This window comes from Bemisia tabaci, chromosome 8 (genome assembly GCF_918797505.1).
Source record: "Bemisia tabaci chromosome 8, PGI_BMITA_v3".
Lineage (NCBI taxonomy): Eukaryota > Metazoa > Arthropoda > Insecta > Hemiptera > Aleyrodidae > Bemisia > Bemisia tabaci.
This window is the reverse complement of record NC_092800.1, coordinates 30,974,545-30,992,108: the sequence shown is the minus strand read 5'-3', so window position 1 is coordinate 30,992,108 and position 17,564 is coordinate 30,974,545. Positions and strand designations below refer to the sequence as shown.

The window sequence follows — 17,564 nt, the reverse complement described above, 5'->3', positions numbered from 1 at the left end:
AATTCTTTAAAATTGCCGTGATTTTTCTTCTCTGTGCGAAGAAAATTCTGCAAAAACTTCAAGGAATGATCAATTTGTTCTCCTTTAAAAAAATAACATAGAGGCGGAGATTTTCAGACACCGCAAACGAGTTACGTGATTGCCGACTTACACCATCGATATTTCCTTTAGAATTATGAATTCTTCGTTTTTCGTGACGAAACCACGTTTTTCAATCGACTTAAAGCCATTCCGTTTATATGCTCCTGAATATGTTCATTTTTTTTAAATCTCTTTTTTCAAACTGTTTTCCCTTCTATTTTGCGACAGAATAAACACGATGAAAGTTCCAGCTGAAAATTAACTGATAATTTACTTTTAAATTTGGCGGAATGGAGATGTACCAGATTGATAGCGTAAAATTATATTATTAGTCCATCTCTGCGTTTTGTGGTCCGCCAACACTCAACATCGACGAAAATAAACAGGCAACGCAGTCTGCCGCGCTCGACTTTTGCTCGCAACTTTTAATCCGCCTTCAATAAAGACAAAAAGTTGAACCGTATAATTAGTCAATCGCGTACGTCACAAAGCGTGTTTTAATAATAAGCATAGCAGTCAGTATTTTTTCCGAACACTACGTTTGTGAGCCGTGGATTTCTTTGCCTTTAGGGTGAAGGTTGGACTGTATGAATTGAGTTTCATACATCTGTATGAAGAAGTTTCTGTAATGACGGAAAGAGAATATCGGTTTTGGAAGTGGTTTAATGGATTTTCTAGTAAAATTGCCTTCAAAAAGTGCCCCACACAATGTATATATACATATTAATTAACTAACATTAAAATTAAGCAACGCTGGAACTAAGTTAAGGTGCGTAAGATAAATAATCGAAGCTTTAGTTAGTGTCGCACGCGAAGGTTAGTCAATGAATTTCATTATAACGCCTGAATGCAACTATTCGAACTCCATGGATGTCCGTGTTGCATCCTCACGGGATTGAAGGCGTTTGAACTCAAGACATTATTTGCCTCCTCAGCCGCTATCAGTGGAGCGAGTCAATGAGAGCACTCGGACATAATGTGGAAACATGAAAAACTCATATCGATGTGAATACGGAAAGTAGATGTTATAGAAGTGGTTTCATTGATTTCCTAGTAAGCTTTCTTTTAAGAAGCATCCCATACAATTTAGGATGTGAAGAAAGTATCATCAAAATTTGCAGTTTTAGTCGAAAAAATCATGCTCAATCTTTCTGAAAGGCTCGTTTCATTGTGCGGCAGGCTTCACTATGAGGATCTTAAATGACAAAGTGTCTTTAATTCTACACTTATACTTCGAAGACATCTCTTAGTAATGAATAGTCGCCGTACAAACATGCTCAGCACATCGCGATATCAAAACTAAAACACAGAGATACTCATATTTTACTCCTGTACACAACTATTCGTGTCTAGGAAATATCTTTGTAGTGTGAACGAAGAATTGAAAGTGCTCTGCCATCTCAGTAAATTACGCCGTTGGCGCCGCGCCGCGGGTGGAGCGGTGAGTGCCTGGACAGTGAAAACGCCTTCATCCTAGTGGGTATGCAACACGGACAACTGTGGAGCTCGAATAGTTGTATCCATAAGTTAAAATGGATTCCACCGTTATCCATTGGAAGTATTGCCAAATTCAACCTCGACAAATTAGAATTTTACAAGCGAACGTTTGTAAGGATTCCTGTGGAAATTTTAAGGAACTTTGCACATAAATCCGCACAACCGTTTTCATGTAAAAAATTAAATTGACCAATTAAATTTGGCAATAGCTGATAAGGCTTGGTTCCTTTCTGCTTAACGCGGTTCGGTTAGCAGTCAATGACACGAATACTGGTATTTGCATGATATGCACGCTATCGACTCAATTTTAAATGTGCATGTCAGTAACTTGTTCAGGGATTGATTCTCGAACTTATCATTGCATGGTTTGCTTTCCAAGTAAAATTCTGAAAAGGAAAAATGCGTTTTCATAACCTTGTCTAGAGGCCCACAATGGAGAATTTGCATGCAAAATTTTTATTGCTTCATCTGAGAGTACTTAATGAGCTGAGTTTGCAGTATTTTTCATAAATTTTTCCTGAAATGGGAAATCGGAGAAAAATAGATTGAAAAGTGAGAAAATGTGCCACTTTGTGACGTCATCTGGCGGCATTTCCCATTTAAACACACGTATTTCAGCAGATTAGATCATTGTGCCATATCATCTTCAATAATTGTTCGATTCACGAACCAAGGGTATCCTCGTGTTCAGTTCACTCAGTAGTTTCCACTTAAGCACGAAATCCATCAAATTCCAGACACATGCAAATCCTCCATTCCAAACATCAACTTTCGTTGCCCTAGAGTCCCTTTATACTGAGAGTCAAGACAATGTGAATCCATTTCTGATTGGTTGCCGTATTTTAGGCCTCCACAGTGTCACAAACGGGAATAAAGATTACATTTTCCCCAATTGCAAAGATTATAATCTGGAATGGACCGAGGAATTACGGGTTCGACAAGGAACAAACGGAATGAGGGAAGGAACGGAGAAAGGAATTCGAGAACGGGCCGATCAAAGATTACGAAAAACGCTCAATTTGTGTAATCTTTATTCCCGTTTGTGACTCCATGAGGGGGTGTTGTCTTGACTCTCAGTATAAAGGGACTCTACGTTGCCCCCAAAATTCGCCCCCCCCCTCACCGTAAACGGTCCATTCGACAACGGTGGAAGCGTCGCGTTTGATCCGAGGCGGTGGCGGCGGGCGTCGCGGTGCGCTGACCCGAAAGGTCACGCGGAGTTCAAACGGCCGGGTCCGGGTTACGCAAGGATCGCACCCACAATCCAACACCCAACGGACATCTCCGTCTTCATCGCCGTCTTGCTAACGGCCCCCACCCCCTCCCCGGGTTTTGGTCTGTAATTAAGAGTTCCTTGTCCAGTCCCCCAGCCACCCACCCGGCGAATCAAAGTTCATCCGCCCAGCGCGGCATTGTTAAATACGCGATAATCACCGACGGCCACTTAACGGGGCTTTCAACATTCGCTAATATTAAGCGTGGCCACCGGATGCTCTCTCGCTCGTTCCTCACGCGCGAAAATCCTACGGAGATATCAAATTGTTCATCAACAGCCTAGTACACATAAAATAGAAGTCGAATTTTCTCTCCTTATGCTAATCAGGGCTCAATCATGAACGATTTTATGATTACCTTTGTGTCGATGCTCCATGCCCATAGTCCATCGAAAATTTCATTCGGATTTTCACGAAGTTGCGGAATTTCGTCGCTCCTCTGATCTCGTCGTCCCTCTGACGTAAGGGCGTATATCGATTTCCGCATGAGCCCCAGAAAGCATGGACTTATATGTAAAACAGGGCTCAAGTGGAAATCGAGATACGCCCTTACGTCAGAGGAGCGACGATCTAAGGGGTATCTCAATTTCCATACGTGAGCCCCGCCTTACATATAAAACCATACTTCCTGGGGCTCATGCGGAAATCGATATACGCCCTTACGTCAGAGGAGCGACAATTTGTGGCAATGAGCATGACGTCAACGAAATGCAGTAATGTCCTACCTCCTACCTCCCTTTCACCCAGCGTAGAGTACCCTTTTAGGAGAGTATGACCACTGGGCCCCATGGAGGGGCTTAGCAGTGGCGTGGCGTGCTTTGCGATATATCGATTGTTATGTAATTTAAACCTTTGGTAAAGAATCGATTATTAAGGTGTTCGCTGCGAACACCCTGTTAATCGATCCTTTTCCATAGGTTTAAATGACAGATCAATCGATATATCGCAAAGCACGCCACGCCACTGGGGCTTAGGGCCTCAAAATTGCGGCGCTTTATTTTGGTTTTTGAGGATGGGAGGGAGGGGGTCATTGCCAACTTTTGGTCATTGCCAATCACCTGGTTTTCACCAAATGTAGTTGCACACAACTTGCTGCCAACCTTACAACATCTAAGATGAGTATTCTCAAAAATAGCACAAGACTAGCCGTAAAACTATGTAAATACGTCGTAATTATGCATTTAAGCAAAGTTTTCGATGCGATATGCAAATAAAACTACACTTTGAGTTACTTTGTATTTACATTTACTCACAGCATCCGCTATTTTTGGGCCCCAGAAGGCTCCATTCAGCTTAAGATGGCTGAGCCTATCAGAGGTGGTAACCGCGGTGGCCATACTCCCCCTATAGAGGTGAAAACCCAGCGCAGTATTGTTAAATACGTGATAATCCTCAAAAACCACTTAACGGGCCTTTCAACATTCGCTAATAACAGGCAGGGGCAACGGATACCGTGCAGCCGCGGTCTCACAATCAGCTGTTTGCTCCTGTGACGTTAGGAAGTAATTGCTTAACGAGTTGAGCCTTAATGTCCATATAACTCCATGATCTCCAGAGTTCAAAGACAAAATTAAGATACGCGATCTTATGCCAGAGGAGCGTCGAGTTGTTCTTCACGCGCGAAAATCCTGCGGTGAGGAGTTGAGGACCCGGGTGACCCGGGCGCGTGTTGTCTGCCAACTGCATACTTAGCGCTCCGTGCAAATCGTGGGTCAAAGGGGGGATTCCTAATGAAGGAGGCGGTCGCCGAGAGCAATGGGTCAGTCGGACGTATCACGGAGACGGCATTTAATGAAATAACAAATTGAGGCTTAAAAGTGGCCAGGGACTGGTTAAAATAAGTTGGAAGCTGTTAGTGATTCGTTCCTTCTCATTGGTCGCGTGCAATCCAGGGTTGAATGGACTCCGTTCAGCAGAAAAGAACCAAGCCACAGTGTTCGAAACTCATCTTAGAGTTTTAGGAGCCATGTAGCGCATCAAGCCCGATTTTTAGGCGCCATTGAAGATTTTTTAGGGGCATAATTGACTTTTTGCTTACATATTACGGCACATTTAGTGAAAAGTTGGACGCAAGATGTTTTCGTGACAGAACTAGTGAGCAACTGTAACTTGGGGAAGACAAAAGCACTTAGAATGAAACCTTGAAGAATAGAAAAAGCACAAACAATCGAATAAGGAAAATTAGAAATTTCGAATAATCACCTAATATGAAAATTCAGATTTTTAGGGAGCAATTTTAAGGGGCCACGTTGGCGCAGAACCTTCATTTTTTAGGCGCCATGGCCGATTTTTTTGGCGCCTGTGAGTTTCGAACACTGTCAAGCCACATTAGCTACTGCCAAATTGAATTGGACAATTAAATTTTTTACATGAAGACGGTTGTGTGGATTTTTGTGCAAATCTTAGTGATTTTTCTGCATGGTACGAAGCAAATTCCTCAAAATTTTCAAAGGAATCTGCTGAAACGTTCTCTTATAAAAAATTAGATTACCCAGTTAAATTCGGCGAACGCTGATGTAGCTTGGCTCCTATCTACTATACGCGGTCCATTTGTCTCCTCGGTGCAAAGCAAAATCTGAGGAAACGTCATGGAGTGAGGTCGACTTGTTCTCCTTTAAAAAATAAAGCGGGGCTGGGATTTTTAAACACCGTAAGCGAGATACGTGGTTCGGCAGTCTCACCATCGATATTTGGCAATAAGTCCTCATTGGGCGAATTTGAGCGTTGTCTTAAGGTGAATCTGCAGCTTTTGCGCAATGTATTCTGGGTTAGATCGATACATCTCAAATTTTAACCTTTAGGTGAATTATTTTGGGAAAATCTAAATTTGGGAATCATCAGTCTGTGGATAAATCCTCGAAGAGTGTTCACAAACGAAACCCATCCTTCAAAATCTTAAAAGAAAGTCAAAAGTAATGTTACCATTTCGCAACCAATTTCAATGTATGGATATCGATGGTCAATTGGAAACAGTACTTTTGATTTCATTTTAAGATTTTGGAGGATGATTTTCGGCACGAGCATTCTTCAATAATTTATCTGTAGACTGAAATTTAAATTTTCCCGAAATAATTAAAATTAAAATTTGAGGTATATCGATCGTACCCAAAATGCAAAAGTAATTTTTGCACTTAGAGGAAAAACAGGGCGGGGCTTCTATTTAATTGTGTCTTTACGAGTTCGATTATTATCAAATATTACATAGGCAATATTTCAGCAATACTTATATCTCTATTCTATTTCCGCTCCCTAAAAATATCTCTAGGAATGTGATATTTTATACTCCTGGCTCGGGTTAACATCCGCAAGACTTGACCTTACGGTGGAACGCTCGTTAAACGTTTGAATGTTCATCTGAGGTGAGCATCCTACACGCCTGGAGAGGAAATTTCAATTTGTCGGCGAGATAAATGAGTGGCTCTTAAATTATTGGTTCTGGTCCTTTTGTTGCAACTTTTTAGCGATGAATCTGAAGAGGAAGCGTCCGCTAATGAGCTTCGGGCCCGTCAGCGAAATTTCCGCAAACCTAACGGTTTAAGGTCACGGTCTTGGACGTCGTTGCCAATATAGATGAAAAACGAAGAAAGTTAATCCGATCCTGCAGTGCTCAAAGCACTGGAGGAAAATAACTTGAAAGCACTCAAGCCTTAATTGACACTTTTGCAGAGTTAGTGAATTTTATGACGGATCATGTCTCAAATGGACAGAGCTTAACAGGAAGGAACCAACCCACATTAAGTTGAAACTGAGAAAAAGAGGTTTGAAGTTTTATACTTCCATAAAGCTCAATGTAGAAAATAAACTTTAACACCTCTGAATATGGACTAATTTTTTTTCTCGACTTTGAGTTCTTAGCAGGGGAACATATGCGACTAGTGAAACCTAAAAACATTCCTAACTTAAATTTTTCGAAAATGTGGGTTGGTTCCTTTCTGATGAACTCGGTCCAAATGGACCATGTATTTGTGCTAAAAAGAACTATTTGCAATTGGATTACATCAAAAGGAACTGCATGGGGTTTGCGTGCAGCAAAAATCCTTTTGACTTTATTCATTTGCATATAGTTCGTTTTGGCATAAATGGTCTAATATTACATTTGACAAGGTAGAGTTGGATGGATCTAGAGTTCCTTCATCGTAAAAATTAAAACATTTTGAATCCTTATGTCCCAAACGGTCAGAGAATCACACATCAATTTGTAAAATTTTTCGGATTTTTTGATAAGTTAATTCCAAAATTGTATTTCTCGGCTCTCTCAACCATGCTTCGTTCGTTTGACCCTACCGTGCTATAATTTAATTGATCCATAGTAGGTAGAATTTGAAACTTGTCATAATGTAATACATGGGACCTTTTGGGACAGTATGAGAGCCAATCAAAGTCTGAAGAATTAGAATCATTTAGTAATTTTAAAAAACAATTTCCTTCCTTCAAATTACCACCTTCTCCGGTGATAAACAATAATCGGTACTTTCTGTTTACTTTATCTGCTTTTTAAAGGAACGATGCATAAATATCGGGGACCCCCAGTGTCACACATCCTCCAGACAGCTAATACTATTAACAGACTTTTTTCAAGGCATGTTAAGTCGTCCTTAAAATAATGTGTAAATTGCAACTTCATGACGAAAATGGTAAATTTGGCATCGCATAAGTTGCGACCTATGATTCCTTTTATGAGTGCCTTAAGAAATATCGCTGCTGTGCCCTGTCAGATGGGGCCGCCCCTCATCAAAACAAACGAAGACCACACCAAGTTCATACTGCTTAAAGTTTCCCCAGAACAGCGGTCCATAAAGTATGGCTCGTGGGTCATCCAGCGCAATGAGAGTCAAAACTAGGTATTATACTTCCAACGAAGAATACATGTTAAAATCGAGCTTTACATGCAGAGAATGTTACAAGAACAACCATAAGACCCTAGTAACTTGGTGTAATGTCATTTTTATATCGTAGACGTTGAGACGAATTGTCTGCTACAAATATTCACAACCTGATCTTAAATCCTCGAAGGAGTTTCTTCTCGAGTTTTGAGGTAAATTGCAAAAGTTAGAATGTAGCCCCTCTCTGAAGGGTCACTCATATCTGAATCGCTGAAAAGGAGAGTGAGAAATCAAGTTCGCCTTCAACACGACGGACGCAATTTGAGCGGCTCACGAGTTGAAATAGTTGTATCACCCATTTTGTTTTAGCGCGATGTTCGAAAAGCGAATGACTTCAACTGTAATGTTTGCGTTCATAATGACCTCCACAGCAAAACGTTTTTTCTTTTAATTTTCATATTCAGGCAAGGAATAATTAATCATCTTTTTAGTCAGCATGCAAATTGTCGTGTTCGAGTTAATTGCAAGTTTAACTGCATACGTACACTTGCGGTGCTATGGCTGTTTTTAAATCAACCGTTCTCTTTATTATTTTAAACAAGTCAAGGAAATGTCAGGGAATTTCAGTGCCAGTGGTCAGGGAATTTTTTTAAAATGTTAGAAAAAGTAGGGCGAAGTCAGGAAATTTTGCAATTACATCGAACTTGCAACCCTGAAAAAAAGCCCAATTTTCAGGAGAGTCGAGTTAATGTCAAAACTTTGGGAACAGATTCCTGCTTTACGACGATTTGTCACCGCTAAAAATACGAACTGCAAAAGAAAAAACTGTTTGTAGCTGCGTACAGTAGACTCTGGATTATCCGGATCGATTTTGCAACCATGTAACTGCGTACGCATTCCGATAAGTGAGCGGATCCGCGGAGAAGCGGTCGCAAGGCATATTGGCGCCTGCGAGGCTGAAGGAATACTTCACGCATTGCGCCAAACAGTGAGGTCGGCGTGGAACGCATTAGCGCCTACTAGATTGCATAAATACTTCTCGCATTACGCCAAACGCAGTGCAGTCGGTTAGTTAGCCTAAAACGCACATTAGCGGCTACAAGACTGTATGAATACTTCACGCATTGCGCGCTTTAATCGTTGTATTGTAATTTATCGTTGTCGGCTACCATTCACAATCATCACTGAGTCGTTCAATTTGGCGTTAACCTTTTAAATTCGTGTTGGTATGTACATGATGTATACATAGTAAGAATACTGTGGTGTTGGTTGGTGGTGTATGTGTTTACTATTATTATCCGGATCGGGCCCGGCACCAATTAATCCGGATAATCCAGAGTCTACTGTACCTTAAAGTTTGTCCAAATAACAGAATCTTATCTTTTGTGCTGCGTATTTTTCGCGGAGGTAAACCATTGTACTCTTTAAAATTCTTGCATTTCTTTCATTTTGCAAAAAGTGACCTTTTTATATTACTATATTTACGGCCTCCTTAGACTTCCGATAATCACAATGTGAAGCATTTGGAGTCCTCCTTAAGGGAAGAGCTGCTTCAAAAACAACTATGGATATGGCCCACACCCTCTTAGGGACGATAGCTTCCATGCTTTCATGCTTCACTGAAGTAAAATTCTCGGCATTTTTACCACGGTCCGTTGGTACCTTTACCATCTCACTTTTCTACCAATTATTGGTAATTTTACCAAGACAGACAGGTAAACTTACTTAAAAACCGGTAATTTTACTGTTTTTTTCAGGTAAGAATACCACTTTTATTGGTAATCAATTCCCGGTAACTTTGTCATTTTATCTCGGAAATGCTACCATAGTTTAAAAAATATTGGCGTTTTTACCAAGGTCCAGTAAAATTACCGAGAGAGTTCAATGATTTTACCTAGATTTCTCGGTAAAATTACCAATTCCAGAAATGGTAATTTTACAATACTGGGATCAAATAGAACCCTGAGTTTTTGGTAATTTTACACTTTTCTTAGTAAATACACCGAGACTTTTTTTTCAGTGTATTTACGGCCTCCTTAGACTTCCGATAATCAAAATGTGAAGCATTTGGGGTCTTCCTTAAGGGATAGAGCTGTTTCAAAAACAACTATGGATATGGCCCATACCCTCTTAGGGACGATAGCTACCATGCCGCCGTGGGGACAAAGCTTCAATCAGAGCGTGTCCTCTCGACTACAAACCTTGTTTGTTGGAGTTTGGGAACCGCTGCTTCAGAGGCCATGAGTGGAATTTTTACCAGTTTCAACTTTGACAGTGTATCTCGAAACACCATTTTTTTTAGCAAGCAGCTTTTGGTCGTTGCTGTTCGTGGCTCGTGCGGCGGGCGAATCGTCGCGTTGGATGTGGGTTGGGACCGCATCGGGGACTCGCCGAGTCCTAATTAATCGCTGATCATGAACGGGCTAATTTCTTCTCCTCCCCCATATTTCTTCGCCACCGCCGCCGCGAACCGCTCAAATAAACGGATGGACTGCCGTTATATAACTCCACCGCTCCGTATTATGTCGGATATAATGCTCCGTTTCGCAACGCTTTATGCCACCGACTTGCCATCAACTCCCGATTCCTTGTTGCCGATTCGAAAGGAGACAGACTCGTTGTTTGAGGTTTTGACGCTGCTTTGTTGAGGAAAAACGTCGAATTAACATTTCTTCTGAAAGCAAATAATTTTCCAGAAAATTACAAATATCCTCCATGGCTTTTTTGGGGAGAATTTTTTTTCGAAATTTTGATCCACTGGATCTTAAACTTACAAAGGAATATTCATGAATTTTCTCCAAAATACCTCTGATAAAAAATAATTCCTCTGAAAATTACAAATATTGAATTTTTCGGGAAAATTTACTCGCAATTTAATCCACAATCCACTGGATCTGTAACTTTCAAGGGAATATTCTTGAATTTTTTCCAAATTTCCTCTATAAAAAGTAATTTTCCGGAAAATTACAAATATGTTCCATTGAATTTTTTGGGAGACTTTTATTCCTAACTTAATCCATTGAATCTTAAACTTTTAAAGGAATATGTATAACATTTTCTAACAATAGAGGCGGATACAGGGGGGCACAGGGGACGTACGCTCCCCCGTTCGTCAAAAAAAAAAAAAAAAAACAATAAAGGAAAAGGAGAGAAAGAAAATAAGAAAGAAACGGAGGAGGGAAGAAGAATATATAATGGTATATTTAGTACTTATTCATGAAAAAATTGACTCAAATTGCATATAAGATTCTTAAAAAATTTCGAAAATTTTCTGGGAAGCCCTCCGAACCCCCCTTACGCCCCCTCCGTTCAAGGTGTCTGGATCCGCCTATGTCACAAACATGCATCTACCGAGGAAATTTGGCAACGGAATAGCAGAACTGCTTTGCCGTGCTGAGAAGAGATTAGTATGGGCAAAACCTGCAAATTATTGCTCGAAAGGATTTAGCAAATATGATACATGCAGTAAATAAACGAAATTTCAAATATTTAATATACGAGTATATTCTCTATATTTCGAACGTTAGATTGACTAAGTTTTGTTTCTTACCTCGACAGGGAACATTTTTGGCATATTTACACGTGTGTTACAAAATCTGAGCTAAAAAGTATAACTTTATTTCAGTAAATTTTGGCAACAACGACGACTCTGTTTTTATCCCAAAATTACAGGCAGAGGTTAAATTTTCCGTATTTGCAAGAAGTATTTAACACGATTCTGATGTAGCCTTGCGGCACTAATGCCGCAAATAAATAAATGCTTCTGTGAATTTGACGGTGAAACGTCATTAAAAGAAGTCGAAATGTTAACTGAGAGGGTTTATCTCGCGTGATCTCATATTACTTTCATCGTGCCCTTATTTGCGTGCAGAATCCAAGTTCCAAGCGGAGATTAAAAAAATATAATCGGTAGAATGCTGCGAACATGCCGCCTGCCGCGCAGGCAGCTCAAAGGATTTCCTGATCAATTTACAGATTAAGTTAAAATTTAACTTTTTTATTTTCTCCCGTACTCTTTTTTGTCCTTTAAATCCTACAAGTTTGCTGTTAATTTGGCGGAAAGTTAATCAATTAGAATTAATAGTCTGTGTGAAATCGGTATATTTGTCAGATATGTTTTTAATAATTGAATCCAAGTAGCAAAAGATCGAAAGCAGTATTTGATAAAGTTTTTTGATGACTGTGACGTATTTAGGTATTTCACTGCCGTGCTAAGGAAAAACGACGTATGAACATTCGAGAGTTGCCGAATTTCTTTCGATAAATTATATTTTTTGCGGAATGTTACGCATATTTTCCTTTGAAATTTTCAATGTTTTCGATAAAATTGTGAACGAAACTGTCTGAAAAATTGGAGAAAAAACATACAGAATCTTTTTAGTGAATTCGGTTTATAATGACAAAAATATGAAAAAATTTGAAGGCTCATATGCCATTTTTCCTTAGCGCGTCAATGCACCCCGTTGGCGAAATTGCCCGGTCTGGGGACTGGAAAACTTTTTTGCCCTGTCCGCGGACTGACCACCCTCGTTGTCCAGTCCGCGAGCTGGCCTGTGTTTTTGCCCAGTCCATGAACTAGGCAGCCAATCCACGGAATGGATAGTCAAAAGTCTGAAAATTACACGAGAAGGCCAGTCGTTATAAGTTTGAGTCGAATTCATGCGAACGGACGAATGCCCCCACTGATATAATTCTGACGAATAAATCGCGGGATTTTTACTGAAACTAAAAAATATCACATCAGAAACTTAAATAACTAAGTCACGAAATTTACATGTCCACACAATTTATTCGTTTAATTTTCTCTTAGGAGTTAAAGTTAATAATTATATTTACAAGTTTTATTTTAAATTCCTCTTATTTTCAGTATCTTGAATGTGTATATTGCATATTCAAAAATTGAAGGCATCTCCGTTCACGAAAACTTAAACTGAGTTGATTAAGGCGCCTTAATACAACTATTCGTGTTCCACGGAGGTGTGTATTGCATACTTAAAAATTGAAGGCGCTCCCAGTTTTCTCACTTCTACCACTTGTCGGTTGTAGCCCTAATTACTATGGGTCTATATTTTATTACTAATTTTATAGCTCATGTATTAAAACACCCACCTACTGCATATGGAAAATAATGGCACGTATGTTATCTCGATCTCAAATGAGCAGAAAATATTAGTTCCTAATTGAAAAATGTAGTCCAATCATAAATACTTACATCTTTTCTAAGAGTTGATTTTCAATCCTCTCGTTGTCCGAATCATTTTCCATAAAATTCTGACCAGGAAACATGGATGTTTCAGTTTGTATCATATTCAGTGCATCATATCATGAATCCAGCGCTTGCAGAGGCGAGATATTTGTAGAATTTTACATACATTTTGCAGATATTCTACCGAGTCTCAGGGCCGGATCTAGGGGGGGGGGGGGGGGGGCAAGTGGGTGCACGTGCCCCGGGCGCCACTTCAGGGGGGGCGCCAAAATGGCAATGACTTTTTTTTAGAAAGGAGGTGAGAGGGAGGGAGGGTGAGAAGGGGGGAAGAGGAGAGGGAGGTTACGAACATCGAAACAGGAATACATACATATGAGTCGCTTTTATAGCGATCTTTGGCGCTTTACCACGCCTAATCGCCACAAAGCTCGAAACAGGAATAACATTAGAAAAAAGGGACGAAATTTGTCAGTTTTCATATCTTCTGAAGAGCACCTGAAAGCTGAAGTCAAAGTCAGCACTGAGCATAAGGCGTCAAGATTAAAGGTATGGATTGAAAATTCCAATATTTTTAATGCACACGGAATCGTTAAATGAATTCCGATGGGTTAACGAGGCTAACTCGGGGGTGAAAAAGGCGCTAGATTTAAGGAAAGAACGAAATTAAAATAACAATGAGTGATGACTGTAAACTTAAACTATGAAAGAAGACGAGGCGCTACTTTAGGGGGGGGGGGGGCGCCAAAATGGCAATGACTTTTTTTGGAGAGAGTGAGAGAGGGAGGGGAGGGAGGGAGAGGAAGAAAAGATGTAGGTTCCGAAACAGGAATAACATTATAGAAAAAAGGGGCGAAATTTGTCAGTTTTCATATCTTCTAAGGAGCATGATTCTGTGACCAGCAGAACTAACCTATTGCAAGATTCCAGCGTTTACAATTTTAGAATTTCTTTCGTGTAAGATTGACGGGAAAATTGAATCTATTTTTGGGAAAAGGGCTTTTTAAACGGCGAAGAGATGAATAAGTTGAATGATGACGATTTAAAAAGCATGCGAAAGATTTCGCCATGAAGTACGCGATGGACGTAGATCCCTATGAATTTGTCGAGGAAACAGAAGTCTTTCGGGTACAAGCCAGAGAGCTCTCTGGCAATCTTCAAAAATTAAGCCCTCTTAACCTTCTGAATTTAATTGCGAAAAATGACCAGAAAGATACGTTCCCAAATGTCGCGATCGCTTTGCGTATGTATTGCACTTTGCCGACAACCTCCGCTAGCTGTGAACGCAGTTTTAGTAAGTTAAAGCTCATCAAAAATTATTTGCGGTCGACCATGTCGCGGGAAAGATTGACAAATCTGGCCATTCTGTCAATCGAAAGTGTGGTTGCCTACACGGTTAATTTTGATTCCTTAATTGACATTTTTTCAGAAAAAAACCCTGGTAAAAATTGGCGATAGGAGCTGCGTTTCAAAATACCATAGGAGTTCTTATAGCCGACTAGAGAAGGCTATTGAAAATTATATAGCTGGCTGTAGAAAGCGGAGCAAATCATATAGCCGGGCAATACAAAGCTATAAAAAAGTATACAGTTTGGGCTATAGTTCCTATCACCGGGCTTTACACTTTATCGCCTGGCTGTTGCTTCTTCGCCATCGATTATAAAAGGCTATAAGAAATTGTGTAGAAATTCGTGTGCTTTGGAAATCATTAAGTTTGATACGGAAGTACCTTTATATATACGAAACACATACATATTACATTTTCTTATTTTCCTTTAAAACATATTTTTTTTTTCATCAATTTAAATGAGAATAGTCCATACAGAGTGTGCAAACATTTCAAAATCATGAGTTGAAAAACGCTGACTCCGCCAGATTAAATATTAGAGCCTAACACAAAGCGGAGCGGCGGCGACGCACTGGCGACTACAAACCTAATTGAATCGGTTTCTGTTATACGGGCGTAAGTCCAAAAATTTCAAAATCGTTTTTTTTGCATTTTCAGCCTCCTTTAGGGTACATACACATTTTCTGAAAAGATGGCGGAAGTCCTATGTATAGAAGACTGTGGAATAGGGGGGGGGGGGGGGGGCGGAATTTCCAATTTCTTGCATAAGGGCAGATGTCCAGGACTCCTGCCCTTTTACCAGAAATATATTTGGCAGCAAAAATAAATGCGCCATTAAAATGGTTGGACTTGTGAATCTTTCCAAGAAAAAGTGAAAGAGCAGCACCGGCGCGGTGTTGAAAACTGGCAACATGAGTTCAGTAAACAAAACAGTCATCAATCTCCACGCAAAACATCAACATAACCTAAAATCAGCGCGAAGTTTATCTTCTGTTATTTCGTGTTAACTTCTTGTTTTTTCAAATTTTTTGTGGAAAGCAATAAAAATGTGTGATACGGATATAAGTCTTCCTCCTACACCTGTAAAGAAGAACAATCCTGAGAAGTACAAAAGAAATATTGTGAAAAAAGCAAGACTGGAAGGCACAGCACACGTGAATGCGAAGGGCAAATCGAAATGATGTTTACTCTTGAGAAGGAAAGAGCATAGAGTACATAGAGTCGTAATGTAAATGGGAGAGCTGGCGCCATGTTCTGCTCGACGAATTCCGAGCCCGGTGTGCGCCGAGTTCGGGTCGCTTTTCGATACATTTTCGATCCAAAATGGCGGTGTGGAATACGTGGTAATTCCTATCTCCTTTGCTGTTGTTGTTGTCATCGGATGGCCGGGTACCCGTGTATCGCAAACAATCGATTATGTATCGAAAAAGTGACCCGGCGCCACACAGGAGTCTCGGAATTCGGGACATGGAAAATGCTTAAAAGTGGCGCCAGCTCTCCCAATTACATTACGATTCTATGTACTCTATGGGAAAGAGGCATGAAAAGTTGCAGAATCCCCAGCAACCATCCGCGTCGGTCACCGGTCAACGATGCATCTTCTTTTCAACAACAATAACGCTACACTTATATACTACTTATTTCCACTTTATTATCGTTAGCACCGGTGGTCCAACGGGTAGAGCATTCGTCTACTACCGTGAATATGCCGAGTTCGGTTCTCGCCACAGAAGTAATTTTTTTTTTTTTCCAATCTGTAAAATCCCCCAATCATGATTCTTCGTCCAAATAAGTCACAAAACTCATTTTTACAACAATTATTGTAATATTGAAAATAGTTAGCTCAATCAGTGACTTTTACTGACTTAGCGGTTAGGTCAAAACTCATTTTTACAACAATTAATTTAATATTGAAAATAGTTAGCTAAATCAGCGACTTTTACTGACTTTGGCCTAGTGGTTAGCGCGTCTGACTCTAGATCAATAGGTCCCGGGTTCGAATCCCGGTGGTGGCGACAAATTTTCATGGAACTGACGAGTGGATCTGTAAGCAGAATTCGCTCGGCCTTAATCCGTGAAAATTTGTAAGCCCGAGCATGGATGTCTACCAAACTCCCTGATGTCTTCGGACAATAAATAGTGCCTATAGATGGCTGTAGATTCCTAAAGGAATAGAAGCCACTAAACTCTCAATAAAAAAAAAGACTTAGCGGTTAGGTTCGGTTAGGTTAGGTTAGGTTAGGTTAGGTTAGGTTAGGTCATCAGCTCTTAAATAAATTAGTGGCATTCTGTGCAACTAATGTTTTTCAACAAAAAAAAAAAAAATTAATGTTTCACTCAACTTAAATTTTTTTAATTTCCGACTTTAAAAATTACAATCCTACTGTTTTTTCGAAATTCCCGCGCCAATCTACGAGATAGCATCCGAATAGTCAATGGTCATCGGTCGATTACCGGTGCGCTCGTGGCAACTTCTTAACGCCTCTTTCCTTCTCAAAGTGCTTAATCAATTGAAATTGATCACAAAAATACATGATTGAAATTTGAAAACTTGGTTTCAACACTTTTTTAAATGAAAATATCCCATGTCACCTTCATTAATTTTGGAAAAATAGGAGTAATTCTAGAAAATTTAGGCCTTTAAATAAATTTAAAAACATATAATAACTCCCTATGCTATATAAAAGAAAAAAACCATGTGCTACATTTTTCAAACTTACTTTAATATTAGTTTTTTGGCTTGAAACTGTCTCAGTCATCCTTCGTTTTCTGGTATAAGGGCGTAAGTCCAAAACTTAAAATTAGCCTAAAAGGGTACTAAAATTTTTCTGAGCCAAAAAAACATTTCAGAACTTTTAAACGGGTGTTTATACAACCTTTGAACCCTTTTTGAAATTTAGTGGTGTCCTGCATAACGAGAAAATCAGTTTTTTGCCTCTCCTGAAAAATTTGGATTTGTGGACTTACGCCCGTTTAACAGAAACCGATTCAATTGGGATATTTCACGCATTGCGCAATGCGTGAGGTATCCCTGTTAGGTTTGTAGGCGCCAATGCGCGTTTTGCGCTCTCTGCCCGCCCGCCGCGCCGCAGCGTGCCACGGCGTCTGAAGCAACTATTTCACACCAGAGGTATTGCCCAGTATCACAGGAAATTGAAGGTTCTCCAACATATTAAGAATGACGGGCATCCTTCAAAAGTACGAAGCTTTCCTCGCAAAATAAATCAAGATACTACGGCACAAAAAGAGAGCGGTAGTCCAAAAACTAACTAAGTCCTATAGTATCCGTATTTAGTAACGTTTAGCATAAACTTTATCGTCTGGCTGTTGCTTAATCG

The 17,564-nt window shown here is 39.9% G+C and overlaps 1 long non-coding RNA gene across 2 annotated transcripts in view; it reads left to right on the top strand.

Annotated features, from left to right (window-relative positions):
• The first annotated feature begins 390 nt into the window (after positions 1-390).
• The window catches only part of LOC140225237 (uncharacterized), a 28,803-nt gene continuing 11,629 nt past the window's right edge, over positions 391-17,564 (top strand). The window contains exon 1 of one of the 2 annotated variants that reach the window (XR_011900382.1): positions 391-897. This is a non-coding gene — a long non-coding RNA (uncharacterized lncRNA). The remainder of the gene's footprint in view (positions 898-17,564) is intronic. The other variant, XR_011900381.1, reaches the window with a different exon arrangement.